General features: G+C 44.9%; 1 long non-coding RNA gene across 1 annotated transcript in view; it reads left to right on the top strand.

Moving 5' to 3' along the window:
* The first annotated feature begins 12068 nt into the window (after positions 1-12068).
* LOC119470532 overlaps positions 12069-14358 on the top strand; it is a 3067-nt gene continuing 777 nt past the window's right edge. The window contains exons 1-2 of the long non-coding RNA XR_005199438.1: positions 12069-12184; positions 12343-12631. This is a non-coding gene — a long non-coding RNA (uncharacterized LOC119470532). The remainder of the gene's footprint in view (positions 12185-12342; positions 12632-14358) is intronic.

Below are 14358 nucleotides of genomic sequence, written 5' to 3'. Positions count from 1 at the left end.
GAGATGGTGCCATTGCACTCCAGCCTGGGTGACAGAGCAAAAATCTGTCTCAAAAAAAAAAAAAGAAAAAAAAAGAAAAAAGAAAGAAATACCTGAGACTGGGTAATTTATAAAGAAAAGAAATTTAGTTGGCTCACGGTTCTTCCAGCTGTACAGGAAGTGTAGAGGTTTCTGCATCTGTGGAGGCCTCAGGAAACTTACAATCATGGTGGAAGGCAAAGGGAAAGCAGCATGTCTTACATGGCCAGAGCAGGAGGAGAGAGGGTGGGTCAGGGATGCCAGTCATCTTTAAACCACCAGATTGTTGGATAACTCACTCACTCACTATCCTAAGAACAGCTCCAAGGGGATGGTGCTAAACCATTCATGAGAAACTGCCCCCGTGTCCCAATCACCTCCCACCAGGCCCCATCTCCAACACTGGGGATTACAATTGAACATGAGATTCGGGCAGGGACACAGATCCAAACCATATTAATAATAATATTTCAATAATAATTTGATAGATACCTTTCACTGAAATTAGGCCAAGGCTAGGCCAGGCTTTACTTATATTCTCCCTTTCCAACCTCACAGTTGGGAAGAAAATGTCAGCATCACTATTTGCAGAGGAAGAAGCGATGGCTCATGGTGACCTGGTGTGCTGCAGGTCACACAGAGCAGGATGCGGGCTGGGCCGATGAGTAGCTCTGTGATGACAGCTCAGACAGCCTCTAACACAAATTTGACCTCATTCTGCCTCTATAGCATCATAAGATGCTAAACCAGATGTGCAGAAATAGGGCACAGCTCTCCAGCTAGGACATTTCTATACAGGACCTGTAGTCTCTGTAACCCAAAGGGACCCCAGGTGACAGTCTACATGTAAAGGTTAGTGGGGCTTACATTTTGGCTCATCTCCAGAAGAAACTTTCTAAACTAGAATTGTTTGAAGTGGAATCACTCCCAGCAGTGATAGAAGCTTTACACCTGTCTTCCTCCAGCTGGACCCGCTCTCCACAGATCTCACTTCCAGGTCTCCATTCTCCCATTGTCCTGAGGTCCCCAGTTGTCTCAGAGCCTCTGTATCTTGGGGCCTGAGTATTCCATAAACATTGCTTGAACCCCTCTTACTTGTCAGGTACTGTACCAGGTTCCGACCTGCAGATGTGGATAAAAGAGAGTTATCCTCAGGATGGTCTACTGAGGCAGAGAGATTCATTAACATGATTTTATTATAGTCTGGTAAATCTTAAAATGTGCACTGGCTCCTATAGAAGCCCAGAGAAGGGCCCTGGGCCTAACAGGAGGATGTCTGGAAAAGATGCCTTTTGAGATGAATGTCTTTTGAAGGATGAGGAGATGTTAAGTCAGGCAAAGAAAGGCCATGGTGATAGGCCTGGGGGTGGTGGAGACCCCTTGTCACTCTAAGAACCAAAGAGTAGTGGCCAGATGCAGTGGCTCAAGCCTGTGATCCCAGCACTTTGGGAGGCCGAGGTAGGCAGACCACCTGAGGTCAGGAATTCGAGACCAGCCTGGTCAACATGGTGAAACCCTGTCTCTACTAAAAACACAAAAAATTATCCGGGCATGGTGGTGTGCGCCTGTAATCCCAGCTACCAGGGAGGCTGAGGCAGGAGAATCACTTGAACCTGAAAAGCAGAGGTTGTAGTGAGCCAAGATTGTGCCACTACACTCTAGCCTGGGCAACAAGAGTGAGACTCAGTCTCAAAAAAAAGAAAAAGAAAAAAGAACCCATGAGTATTCTTGAATCCCAGCATAGACTGCTTCCCTATTCCTCAGATTTTCCCTTTCCCTTCTCCCCGGTGCTTTTCCCAATCTTTTCCCTGGGTATAGGAAGCCTTGGCGTTCTCCCATTATCTGTAATTCTTACCTGTCTCCAGAAAGTCATTTATCTCTTGGCCCCCTTTTAAGACTGAGTCTCGCTCTGTCACCCAGGCTGGAGTACAGTGTCGTGATCTTGGCTCACTGCAAGCTCTGCTTCCTGGGTTCAAGCGATTCTCCTCCCTCAGTCTCCTGAGTAGCTGGGACTACAGGCGTGTGCCACCACACCTGGCCAATTTTTGTATTTTTAGTAGAGACTGGGTTCTACTATGTTGATCTCGAACTCCTGACCTCAGGTGATACATTCGCCTCAGTCTCCTAAAGGGCTGGGATTAGAGGCATGAGCCACTGAGCTCTGCTTTGACCTGTTTCATTCTAATTATGTGCTGGGGTCTAAAAGTCCATTGTAAGGCAAACTCTCAAAGATAGTAACTCAGGAAAAGTGGCGGTGGAGAAGGCTGCAGACCCAGCATCTGCAGGGCACACTGGCCTGTGCGGAGCAGAGTGAGTGAGGCGTGCATGTGCACAGCAGGACTTGAGGCCCAGAAACCCCTGGGCTGCCTAAACACCACTTAGCTTCTCCCCGGTGGCAACCAGGTATGTGGAAAGAACTTCCATGCTAGAAAGACCTGGAGTTAAATTCTGGCCCTAGTTCCTAACTTCTCCACAGAAAGTTACTTTCCTCGTCTGAGTCTCAGCTTTCTTATCTGTAAAACTGGTAGGAAATTAGTGCCCTTCAGGCTTGCTCTAGGATTAAACAAGACAGCCCATGGAAAGGCCTGCCAGGGAGGTGATCAATCAATGTCTCTTGTCTAGGCTTTCTTTCTGTAAAAGAACTGACTAGAAAAAAACACTCGAAGGCAATCAATACTTTCTCCCAAAGCATTAGAATATATTTAGAAAATTTGCACTTAAAATCTTACTTGTGGTGGCTAGGCACAATGGCTCACACCTATAATCCAGCACTTTGGGAGGCCAATGCAAGGAAATCATTTGAGGTTAGGAGTTCAAGACCAGCCTGGCCAACATGGTGAAACTCTGTCTCTACTGAAAATACAAAAATTAGCCAGGTGTGGTGATGCATGCCTGTAATCCCAGCTACTGAGGACAATGAGGCAGGAGAATCACTTGAATCTGAGAGGCAGAGGTTGCAGTGAGCCAAAATTGCCCCACTGCACTCCTGCCTGGGGGAGAGTGAGACTTCATCTCAAAAAATAATTATTTGTGGAATTATCTGTAGAAAACGTAAGCCTAGAGATATTTCTAGGATCAGGGAGTGGGAGGATTTAAAATTTTTTTTTAATTTTAATATTTTATAGAGATGAAGTCTCGCTATGTTGCCCAGGCTGGTCTCAAACTCCTGGCCTCTGGTGATCCTTCCACTTTAGCCTCCCAAAGTGATGGGATTGCAGGTGAGAGACACCATCCCTGATCCAAAGAGTAGGTGGATTTTGGAGGCAACTGGACTGGAGGATTTTTTTCCCAACAAATACTGGGAAAGATCATCTGAGAGACGAATATTGGCCATCATCCCAATACACCTTCTGAGGGATATTCTAAGCACCATGTATCTGACTCTGTCTTACGATCCTTATATTATTGAGAGTCCTTTCTGTTATCTTACTTAAAGTTTCTTGTGTTTCGGCATAAGTCATGCTCTCTTTTCATTGCAAGGGAGCATTGCTATAAAATAGACATTTTTTTTTTTTTTTTTNTTTTTTGAGACGGAGTTTCGCTCTTGTTACCCAGGCTGGAGTGCAACGGCGCGATCTCTGCTCACCGCAACCTCCGCCTCCTGGGTTCAGGCAATTCTCCTGCCTCAACCTCCTCAGTAGCTGGGATTACAGGCACACACCACAATGCCCAGCTGAATTTTTGTATTTTTTTTAGTAGAGACGGGGTTTTACCATGTTGACGAGGATGGTCTCAATCTCTTGACCTCGTGATCCACCCACCTCGGCCTCCCAAAGTGCTGGGATTACAGGCGTGAGCCACTGCGCCCGGCCTAAAATAGACATTTTAACTACATAGCAACATCCTGTTTCATCTGAGGCCCTGTCGCTGCTTCATTTGCCCAGTGTACAAATTAGGGTGCTGTATTACGTATGGAATGCTGGGCCTAGGCCAGACCTCTTCAATCACATGAAGAAGCAGGCTCAGAGAAGTCCATTACCTAGCTATGATTCTACAGCCAGTAAGGCATGAGAGTTGAGTTCGAACTCAAGTTTTTTGAGTCCTAAATCTAGAGTTTTTTTCCCTTCCCTTTCACTGAAGGGGTCCTTTCACTGGTCACATGTCTGGAAGTCACCCAGACCCTTTCATATGTCTCTAAGAACCAATGTTAGTTGTTTTATCCGTGAGTTAGAAGACCCAAGAATCCCAGCCTTCAGCCTCTTCAGAATTGCTCCTTTGGGCTGGGCGCGGTGGCTCATGCCTATAATCCTATTTAGAAAAGTCAAGGCCGGAGGATTGCTTGAGGTCAGGAGTTTAAGACAAGCCTGGGCAGCAGAGGGAAACCCAGTCTCTTCCAAAAAATAAAAATAAATAAATAAAGATTTCTCCCATGGAAAATGACAGCACAGCTTTTGTTTATGTGCTTTTTAGGGACCGTAGATACCACTGGTGAAGCAGGAATGTCTTTTGCAAACTGGGGCCTTTGCATGAGAAGATTCAGTTACAGATAGATATAAAAATGTAATATATATGTATAAATGATTACATAAATTTTGTATAATAGTATATGTTTGAATATATGTTATTTTGGGGGTAAGAATCATAACTTCTACCAATTTTTTGTTTTGTTTTGTTTTGAGTTCAAGTCTTAGTCTGTTGCCCAGGTTGGAGTGCAGTGGTGCCATCTCAGCTCACTGCAACCTCTGCCTCCCGGGTTCAAGCGATTCTCCTGCCTCAGCCTCCTGAGTAGCTGGGACTACAGGTGCTTGCCACCATGCCCAGCTAATTTTTGTATTTTTAGTAGAGATGGGATTTCACCATGTTGGTCACACTGGCCTTGAACTCCTGACCTCAGGTGATCCACCTGCCTTGGCTTCCCAAAGTGCTGGGATTACAGGTGTGAGCCACCGCGCCCAGCCAATTCCACTGATTTATTAAAAAGGGTCTAGGACTTGAAAAAGTCTGAGTCATTCATTCATCCAGCAATTTTTTTTAATGTTTATCACATATAAGGCACTCTACTAAGGCCAAAGAATGTAATGGAAATACAGAAATAAAATACACATGTTCTTACCCTCATAGCACTGACATTCTAGTGAGATAATTAAATGATAATAAACAAATAACAAAATAACACAGAAAACGTCACCTTAGGACAGACTGCAAAAAAAAAAGAACAAGCTAAGAACTACTGATCTGACTAGACTTTGTATTTCTCTCTGTACTTTCCTTCTGAGAAAGTCAAATTCCTCTAAAAACACCCAATTTAACTTCTCAGTTGTAATTTAAAGGATAATTAAGTCTCTTAAATCCTCCAAACCTCCTTCACTTCAATTTTTTTTTTCTTTTCTTTTCTTTTCTTTTTCGAGATGGAGTCTCACTTTGTTGCCCAGGCTGGAGTGCAGTAGCACTGTGTTGGCTCACTGCAACCTCCATCTCTCGGGTTCAAGCAATTCTCCTGCCACCAGCCTCCGGAGTAGCTGGGATTACAGGCGCCAACAACCACACCCAGCTAATTTTTATATTTGTAGTAGAGACAAGGTTTCACCATATTGGCCAGACTGGTCTCAAACTCCTGACCTTAGGTGATCCGCCCGCCTTGGCCTCCCAAAGTGCTGGGATTACAGGTGTGAGCCACCACATCTGGCAATGGAGTTGTTTTATCCACCAGGCTATTGAATAGCTGAACGCTGCTTTCTCCCTGCCTCCTAGGCAGGCAGACAGCATAATTCCAGGTCTCTAGGAATGACAGGTCTGTCTGCCCAGCATGAGCAATGTGGTTTCCTGTTGCAGAATCTCCCTCCCTGTAGATTGCAGCTGCTGCTGTGCAAGACTGAATGATCTGAAAGGCTCAGAAAAAAAGACTACCAAGATGTACCAGCGAATTTTTAAGATTTGTGAACTGTCACGATATTGTTCAGAATTGTACCAGAGATGAAATCTTTGCTTATTGCTAAGTGAATTTTTCATATGTGCATATGTTTTATTCAAATGCAAATGATTTACACAACCCCCCCGCCCCATCTGCAATGCTTAACACCCTCACAGAATGATGCAGGTTAGGCAACAAGAATTCTGTTTTTTTGTTGCCCACCGCCCCCCCCACACCTATTTTTGTTTTTTGTTTGTGTTTGGAGATCTCACTCTGTCTCCAGGTTGGAATGCAGTGGTGCAATCTCGGCTCACTGCAGCCTCTACCTCCCGGGTTCTAGCGATTCTCATGCCTCAGCCTCCTAAGTAGCTGGGAATACAGGCACACATCACCACGCCCGGCTAATTTTTGTATTTTTAGTAGAGCTAGTGTTTAACCATGTTGGCAGGCTGGTCTTGAACTAGTGACCTTAAGTAGTCCGCTTGCCTCAGCCACCCAAAGTGCTGAGATTATAGGCGTGAGCCACTGCGCCTGGCCACTGTACTTGGTTTTGAATTGGTTGTTCTAAGTTCATCTATGAGACTGGGCAGTAAAAAGAAGGGGTGACCTGTCAAAAGTCTTACAACTCAAAGAAAACAAAAAGATAAAGAAAAGAAAGTCCTACAACTCAATGGCAGAGCTGACATTCAAATCTAAGACACCTGATCTCTAGATCTCTGCTCTCCAGGCACGAGATTAAATCCAATAGCCTGACTCAGATCATACCTGTTATGTGCATACAATATTACCAGAATGCTGTGGGGCTCCAGCCTATTAGAATTTTCTGTTTTGGCTGGGGGTGGAGACTCGTGCCTCTCAGTATTTTCCAGGCTGAGGTGAGAGGATCTCTTGAGCCTAGGCGTTCCAGGCTACAGTGAACTACATGACAGTGCCACTGTACTCCAGCTAGGGTGTAGAATGAGACCCAGTCTCTAAAAAATAAAAAATTAAGTTAAAAACATGGATTTTCTGCCAGGTATTGTGGCTACTCAATGCCTGTAATCCCAACATTTTGGGAGGCCACAGTGGGAGGATCGCTTGAGCCCAGGAGTCCAGGACCAGCCTGGACAGCATAGTAAGACCCTATCTCTCCCTGAAAAAAAAAAAAAAAAATAGCTGTGCATGGGAATATGTCCCTGCAGTCTCAGCTACTCAAGAGGCTGAGGAAGGAGGATCGCTCAAGTCTGGGAGTTTGAGGCTACAGTGAGCTGTGATCGTACCTCTGCACTCTAGCTGGGGCCACACACTGAGATCCTGTCTCTTTGGTTTGTTGCTATTGTTGTTTCCTTTGGAGACAGAGTCTCTCTGACAACCCTGTCTCTTAAAAACCTGTTTTCCCCCATCCTTACTAATTTTAGGGAAAGTGTCACAGCATCGACAGAAAGGCCAGTTTTGATTTAGAAAAAATAGATCTTTTCAGTTAAATATGATGTAGAGTGCAGGCATTTGTATGCATTTCCTTGATTCCGTTTGCTGTGACCTTACCAGTTTTGAACTGGAATTGTGCCACTTCCTAGATAAAGGAAACTAAGTACATTGCTGCACTTTTAAGTTTTCAAAACAGTGTTTAAAAATTGTGTTGTTTTTATTATTTTAAACTCAGTTTAAAATGACTAAAATGTTCTTTTTAAAGAGGCCTCTAAATGTGTTGTTAATTTTGTAGAGGGGCTTAGGTTTTGCAACCAATAAAAAAAGCTGCTATCAAATATGATTTAAAAAATATGAAAATGTAGTTCTAACACTTTGGACCACAAACACAAATAAGTGACACTTAAAAAAAAAGACGATGGTGAAGGCCATGGACATCACTTAGAAGGTGAGTCATGTAAGGTGACGACTTACATGACTCACAGTGAGATAGCATCAGGTTCCCAGTGGTTGTCCGAAGGGGGTCTGAATTGGTTTGAACTCAGCTGTTGACTTCTCTCTTTCATAACCTTTCTGCCTATATCCATCTTCACTTAGTTTCTCCCTCCCATTCCTTAATATACTGGATTCGATGAGGAGAGGACATTCCCTTCCTCGGAGAGGCTCTTTGGAGATATTCTTCAGGTCATGGCACTCTAGCATTTAGGCTGCATGGCAGCCCCCCAGTGAAGGCATGGGAAAGTGTCAGTAAAGAAAATGGGTCTGAACTGGAGAGACAGTCCAACTTCCTTCCCAGGGAGCCATCAGATATTTATAGAGCCAGGCCCAGGGTACATGCCCATTGCCGAGGTTTTGTGGCCCAATCTGGTACACATTAGAGGCTTTATCTTTCCATCTCCTGAGTCCGTGCGGCATTGGTTCCTGGCCTAGGAGAGACTGAAAGCCAAACCAAACAGGGGACTTTTCTTCCTTCGGAGTTATTGTGAGCCAGCCAATTCCAGGATTTAAGCTTAGGCTTGTTAGGCTTTAGTTCTTCTGGGAAATGCCATCTGTTCGGAGAACAGATTTCTGGGCAGCAAAAGTGCTGTTAATTCTATTCTTGTGTAGTTGCTGAATGGCAGGGCTCATATTACCCTTCACCCTGGGGCAGGGAAAGAGGGTTAGGATCAGGCATTTGCTGCCTTTAGATTCACCCTCTTTTCTGTACGTTCTGCCTGTTGCCCCAGCTCTCTGCCACACTCTCGCCCCCGCCGACACACACCAGACCTCTCCTTTAGTTTTCAAGTCACTACACAATTGAAATGTTTGTGTGAATTTTCACATATAGTCTAATCTTTGTGTCAAGTGTGCAATTAAGGCTCAGCATTTGTCTAGAGCAAACAAGGAAGTCCTGTTGGGAAATTCATTTGCTAGGATTTTATGTCTTAAATCGGACGGGTGCCTTTGGTTGTCACAGTTATTTTTATAATGATATGCACATAGGCTTGCCTTTCTGAACTCTTAGGGTGAATTACTGTTGGTTGGCACCCACCTCTAGAATAACTTTCTACTCTTTCAATCAGTAGGACAAATTCACATGCCAACGGAGGCTGATTCACCCATTGAGTGCCGGCACTGATTTAAAGGGGACTACCTTCTCAGCATTTCTTTGGCCCAGAGTCACAGGAACACTCTTCTCAAGAATGTGGTCTGGGCAAGGGAACTTGCAAAATACTCACAGATTTCAGGAGTCCACAGTCTGGGGCAGAAAGAGAAGAGATACATCTGCTGGTTGGAAACTCTGGAGACAAATTCTTGTCTAATGCCCAGGAAAACTGGTTTTCTGACCAAAGACTTGGGGAGGCTGGAAACTCTTGGTATGTGGATGACAGAGGAGGAGGTTGGGGATAGAGAAGGGAGTAGAAATCCGTGTGCTCAGGACAGAATTGGAGATGGCATCCTTGATTTCTCCCTCCTTCTTACCCCTCATAATCAGCCTATTAGCAGGTTCTGTCAGTCCCACCTTCAAATCATGTCCTTGATGTCATTCATTCACAGCTCCCTCCTTCACTGTCATCACCTAGCCAGCCTCTGCCGTCTCTCACCTGGTCAACCCCAGTACTGCCTCTGACTAGTTTCTGTGTGTCTTCTCTTGCTGTATTCTAATTCATTCTCCATGCAGAAGACAGGGAAATCTTTTGCAATTGCAAATTAGATCACAAGGCTTTCCTGCTGGCATCTCCTGGGCCACTCTCCTTTGTTCCTGGAATTCCATCAAGCCACCTACCATGGCCTACAGCCCCCAGTGTTTTGGTTTCCGCTCGCCTCTTCTAAGTCCTCTCATTCCTCTCTCCCACAGCCTCGGTGCTCCAGTCACATGGCCTCCGCTCTATTCCTGGCCAAGCATTTTGGTTTTTTGTTTCTCTTCCTTCCCCCTCCCCCGCTCCCCCCTCCCCCCCTCCCCCTCTCCCTTCTCCTCCTCTTTTTTTGAAACAGGGACTCACTGTGTTGCCTAGGACTGAGTGTGGTGCGGTGTCCTGATCACAGCTCACTGCAGCCTCAATCTCCCAGGCTCAACGGATCCTGCCACCTCAGCCCCCTGAGTAGCTGGGACCACAGGTGTGTACCACCACACCTAGCTAATTCTTAAATTCTTTCTAGAGACAGGGTTTCACCATATTACCCAGGCTGGTCTTGAACCCCTTAGCTCAAGCACTCCACCTGCCTAGGCCTCCCAAAGTTCTGGGATTACAGGTGTGAGCTACTACACCCAGCCTAATATGGATCATTTTAAACTCTCCTCAATATGCATTAAATACTGTACTTGTGTTTGGGCATGGTGGCTCATACCTGTAATCCCAGCACTTTGGGAAGCCAAGGCAGGAGGATTGCTTGAGCCCAGGAGTTCAAGACCAGCCTAGGCAACATGGCGAAACCCTGTCTCTGCCGAAAAAAAAAAAAAAAAAAAAAAAAATTACCTGGGCATGGTGGCATGTGCCTGTAGTCTCACCTACTTGGGAGGCTGAGGTGGGAGGATGGTTTGGGACTGGGAGGTGGAGTGAATCGAGATGGCACCACTGCACTCCAGCCTGGGTGACAGAGTCAAACCTGGTCTAAAAAAAAAAAGAAAAAAATGCTGTACTTGTTTACTGAATGTTTATTTGCCTCCACTTACCCTTTGAAATTTACCAAAGATTAGTGACTCTAGGATGATCAATCATTCTTTATTTCCTTGTTCCATCTGTTTTGAATCAGAAGAAAGACAAAGCAAAATGCAATCTCACTAACAGCAATATCAAGAAAAGAAGTCCCTGAGCCATCCAGCCCTTAGCAGCAAGCCAAGGAAGGTAAGCTGGGATTGGGAACAAGTGGGTGTTGTTCCCAGTCCCAGTTTACCTTCCTTGGCGGCCGCAGGAGCGATAAACAGCTTCAGTAGCCAAAGGTTTTCCCTTAGTCTTAGGAGGTGACATAAGCAACTGTCCCAGAACTGTGTTGACACAAGCTGTAAATTAAGGAAACAAGGCAGAAGGTCACCAGAGCCTGGTCTCGCCCAGTCCTGCTGGAACTCTGGCATCATGTGGGCCAAGAAGCTGGAGGGGCAGTCTTCTCATCCGCCAGTCCACCTAAAAACATACCTTTCTGCTTGTGTGGTGGGGCGATATTGCAGAACTTGTACTCAAAGCGTGGTGGTAGAAGGGAAATCACTGTGGGGACATGAAACATCTCAATTTTTTTTTTTTTTCTAGCTCTTCTTTTAAGGGCTTCTGGAGACAGAAGGGGATTAAAACTTCAGATTAAGGAAAAGTAAAAACTCAGTTAATTTATTAGCTGGGCTCACCTAATTAATCTTGGTAGCCTGGGGCATAATTCAACCCAACAAAATTTACTGATCTGCAAAGCCTTTAATAAGCTCTGAAGCCAGAGGCCCTGCCCCCATTGCTGTGGGATGGGACAGTGGGTGGGGGGAGAAGGAGCAAGGCTTGGGGCTGACTAGTTCTGGGGACAAAAGAGCCCTAGGCAGGAGGAGCTGGTCGTGACTTTGCTCCCTTCGCTGATAGGAGTCTTCCATTCTAACCTACTTTCAGCACCACTCATTCATTCATTCAGCCATTCATTTATTCCACAAATATTAAGCTCCTGCTATGCCCTCGGCCTTTGCTAGGGGTGTAAATGGACTACAGTGTTAAGCAAGACATGTAAGATCCCCAACTTCTTGAAATTTACATTCTAGCAATTAAAAGATAAACAAGAGCCCAGCATGGTAGTGGGTGTCTGTAGTCACAGCTTCTTGGGATACTGAGGTGGGAGGATCACTTGAGCCCAGGAGTTCAAGACCAGCCTAGGCAACACAGGGAGACCAAGTCTCTACAAAAAATAAATACAAAATACAAAATAAACGAAGCACATATAAACTGAGAAGTCCTGTGGAACAATGAAAATGGGTACCCACTGAGTAAAGATCTCTTTCAGGAAGCGACATGAATCCAGTATCTGGAAGGAAGTCATTGCTTCTTTCATGCTTTGGGGATTTTATGAGTACATTTCTCCATTCACACATCTAGTGGTTGAATAAAGATGAAATAATTTAAAAAAAATTTAGTGAGCACCTTTTACGGCCAAACCCTCTGCTTGCTGGGCACTGCCAAAAAAAGATAAATAAGTCAGGGACCCTGCTCTAGAAAAAGTTATAACTGAGCCTGACCAGTGAAGAAAACACTTATGGAGAATAATGAGGTGCAGCTGAGCCAGATGGGCTCTAAGGTCATTCCTTTGTCTAAAGGGTCTATTGCCGAATACGTGTTAGCTAGTCCTTCCTACTGCATGTCTAGTACTTAGGGATGCCTAACCTCTCCAAGGCTCTCTTAGCCTAACTGTAGATAAAAGGCTTGCATATATGGCATATTAAGACTGTGGAAACCAGCACGTGCGGTAAATGATCCCTGTGTTCTCAATTTGGCACATATCTACCCCAGAGACCACTGAGGCTTTTAAGATCGATGAGGCGTAGCTCTTCTCCCTTAGACATTTTTTTGGATTTCTTCTAGTTTATGGCAAAATATATGTATATTGCCTTTTTTTTTTCTCAGGAACCTCTGAGAAGGTCTGGATTTAAGGTTCAGATACCATCTGTTACGTGCTTTGAAGGTGCCACTCCATCTGTGGGATTCAATTTACGTAAACTGAAGACTATTCTTTTGAGTTGAAGTGAGGAGAGGCATCAATCACTAGAAAATTATTTGATCTCCTGGAAGCAAAACGCCCACCATGAGGTTGTTCTTGCCATGGACTTCTAGAGGAGCTGACTGCCCTTTGGGAAGCTACAAATAAGCATGAAAATCTGTAAGCAGGGAAGAGAGGCTTTTTCAGAGTGATCAGGTACGTGAATCTTCCTCTTGCTCTTTTTTTCTCTTTTCCGTAGCAATGTGCAATCCCGACCACCCCAATCCCCTGACATTTTGCTGAAATCACTTCCACTAGATTCCCAATGGCCTCCAAATCCACTTGTAACTATGAAACATCCGCATCTCTTGAAATTCTGTTTTCCTTTCCCTTTTGGGGACACCTCTCTTCCTTGATTCTTGTCCTGTATTTCTGGCTGATTATCTTTTAATGTTCACTTCCTTTGGCTGCCCTTTAAAATGGGTGTTCCTGGCCAGGTGAAGTAGCTCAGGCTTGTAATCCTAGCACTTTGGGAGGCTGAGGCAGGCAGATCACGAGGTCAGGAAATGGAGACCATCCTGGCTAACAGAGTGAAACCCCATCTCTACTAAAAACACAAAAAATTAGTGGGGCGTGGTGGCACATGCTTATAGTCCCAGCTACTCAGGAGGCTGAGGCAGGAGAATCATTTGAACCCAGGAGGCGGAGGTTGCAGTGAGCTGAGATCGTGCCACTGCACTCCAGCCTGGGCGACAGAGTGAAACACCGTCTCAAAAAAAAAAAAAAGGGTGTTCCTAGAAGGCCTTGGTTTTCTCCTTTACTCACTCTGTTTACAATTTGGGGGCATTGATAACCAAAATCATGACTTCAGTTTCCATGTAGACACGGATTTCAGAACAGTGGGATCAGATCTCCGAAGTGTGTATCAGGTCTCTATCTCTCATCTGATTTTCAGATGCCCGTCTTAAACTGCCTGCTAGACTTTCACCGGGTGAATTTAATTCCTAAACCACTTCTCCTGTTGCTCCAGTCTTGGAACCTGGTACTACCAAAAACCTAGGGGCTACTTAGACTTCTGCTCTCTGTCGTATCATTTATTCAATGGAAATGTGGTGATGATCTTTTACTATATTCTAGGCACTGAGCCATGTACTGCAGGTACAGCCTCTATCCCAAAGAGACTCATAATCCATCAGACAGGTAAACAGTCAGAGAAACACAACGTATGATGTAGTCAAAGGGGTAAATACATGAATAGAAGCATGTACTAGATGCAAGACATAGAGAAAGCACAGCAGAAGGACCGACTAGGAGATGGAATAGGAAGAAAGGCTTCCTTGAGGAGCTGAACCCTAGGATGGGCTGTGAAACCCAGATGGGACCAGGCGCAGTGGCGCATGCCTAGAGTCCCAGCTCTTTGGGAGGTTGAGGTAGGAGGATTGCTTGAGCCCAAGAGTTAGAGGATGTAATGGGCAATGATGGTGCCTGTGAATGGCCATTGCACTCCAGTGTGGGAAACATAGCAAGACACCGTTACACCATCTCATAAATAAATAAATAAATAAAATAAAAAGGCAATGGAATTCCCATGACAAGCAGGGGAGGTGTGGTATTTTAGGCATTTCAGGCTTCATGTAAAAAGTATGAGTGCATGTAACCAAATAACGTTTAACTAAAAAATATTAGCAGTTTGATATTGATGGAGTATAAAGTTTAAGGCAAGGGGAGATTTCACAGGAGATGAGTCCAAAGTAATAGGTAGGGGCCGAATCATAAGGGGTCTGTAAAATAATAAGAGCCATAATAGCTACAATTGGCTGGGCTCAGTGGCTCACATCTGTAATCCTAGCATCTTGGGAGGCTGAGGCAGGCAGATCACTTGAGGCCAGGAATTTGAGACCAGCCTGACCAACATGGTAAAACCCCATCTTTACTAAAAATGT

This window comes from Cebus imitator, unplaced genomic scaffold, assembly GCF_001604975.1.
Source record: "Cebus imitator isolate Cc_AM_T3 unplaced genomic scaffold, Cebus_imitator-1.0 Scaffold33, whole genome shotgun sequence".
In the NCBI taxonomy this organism is placed as follows: Eukaryota; Metazoa; Chordata; class Mammalia; order Primates; family Cebidae; genus Cebus; species Cebus imitator.
The sequence above is the reverse complement of the archived record's forward strand: the minus strand, read 5'-3'. Positions and strand labels throughout refer to the sequence as shown.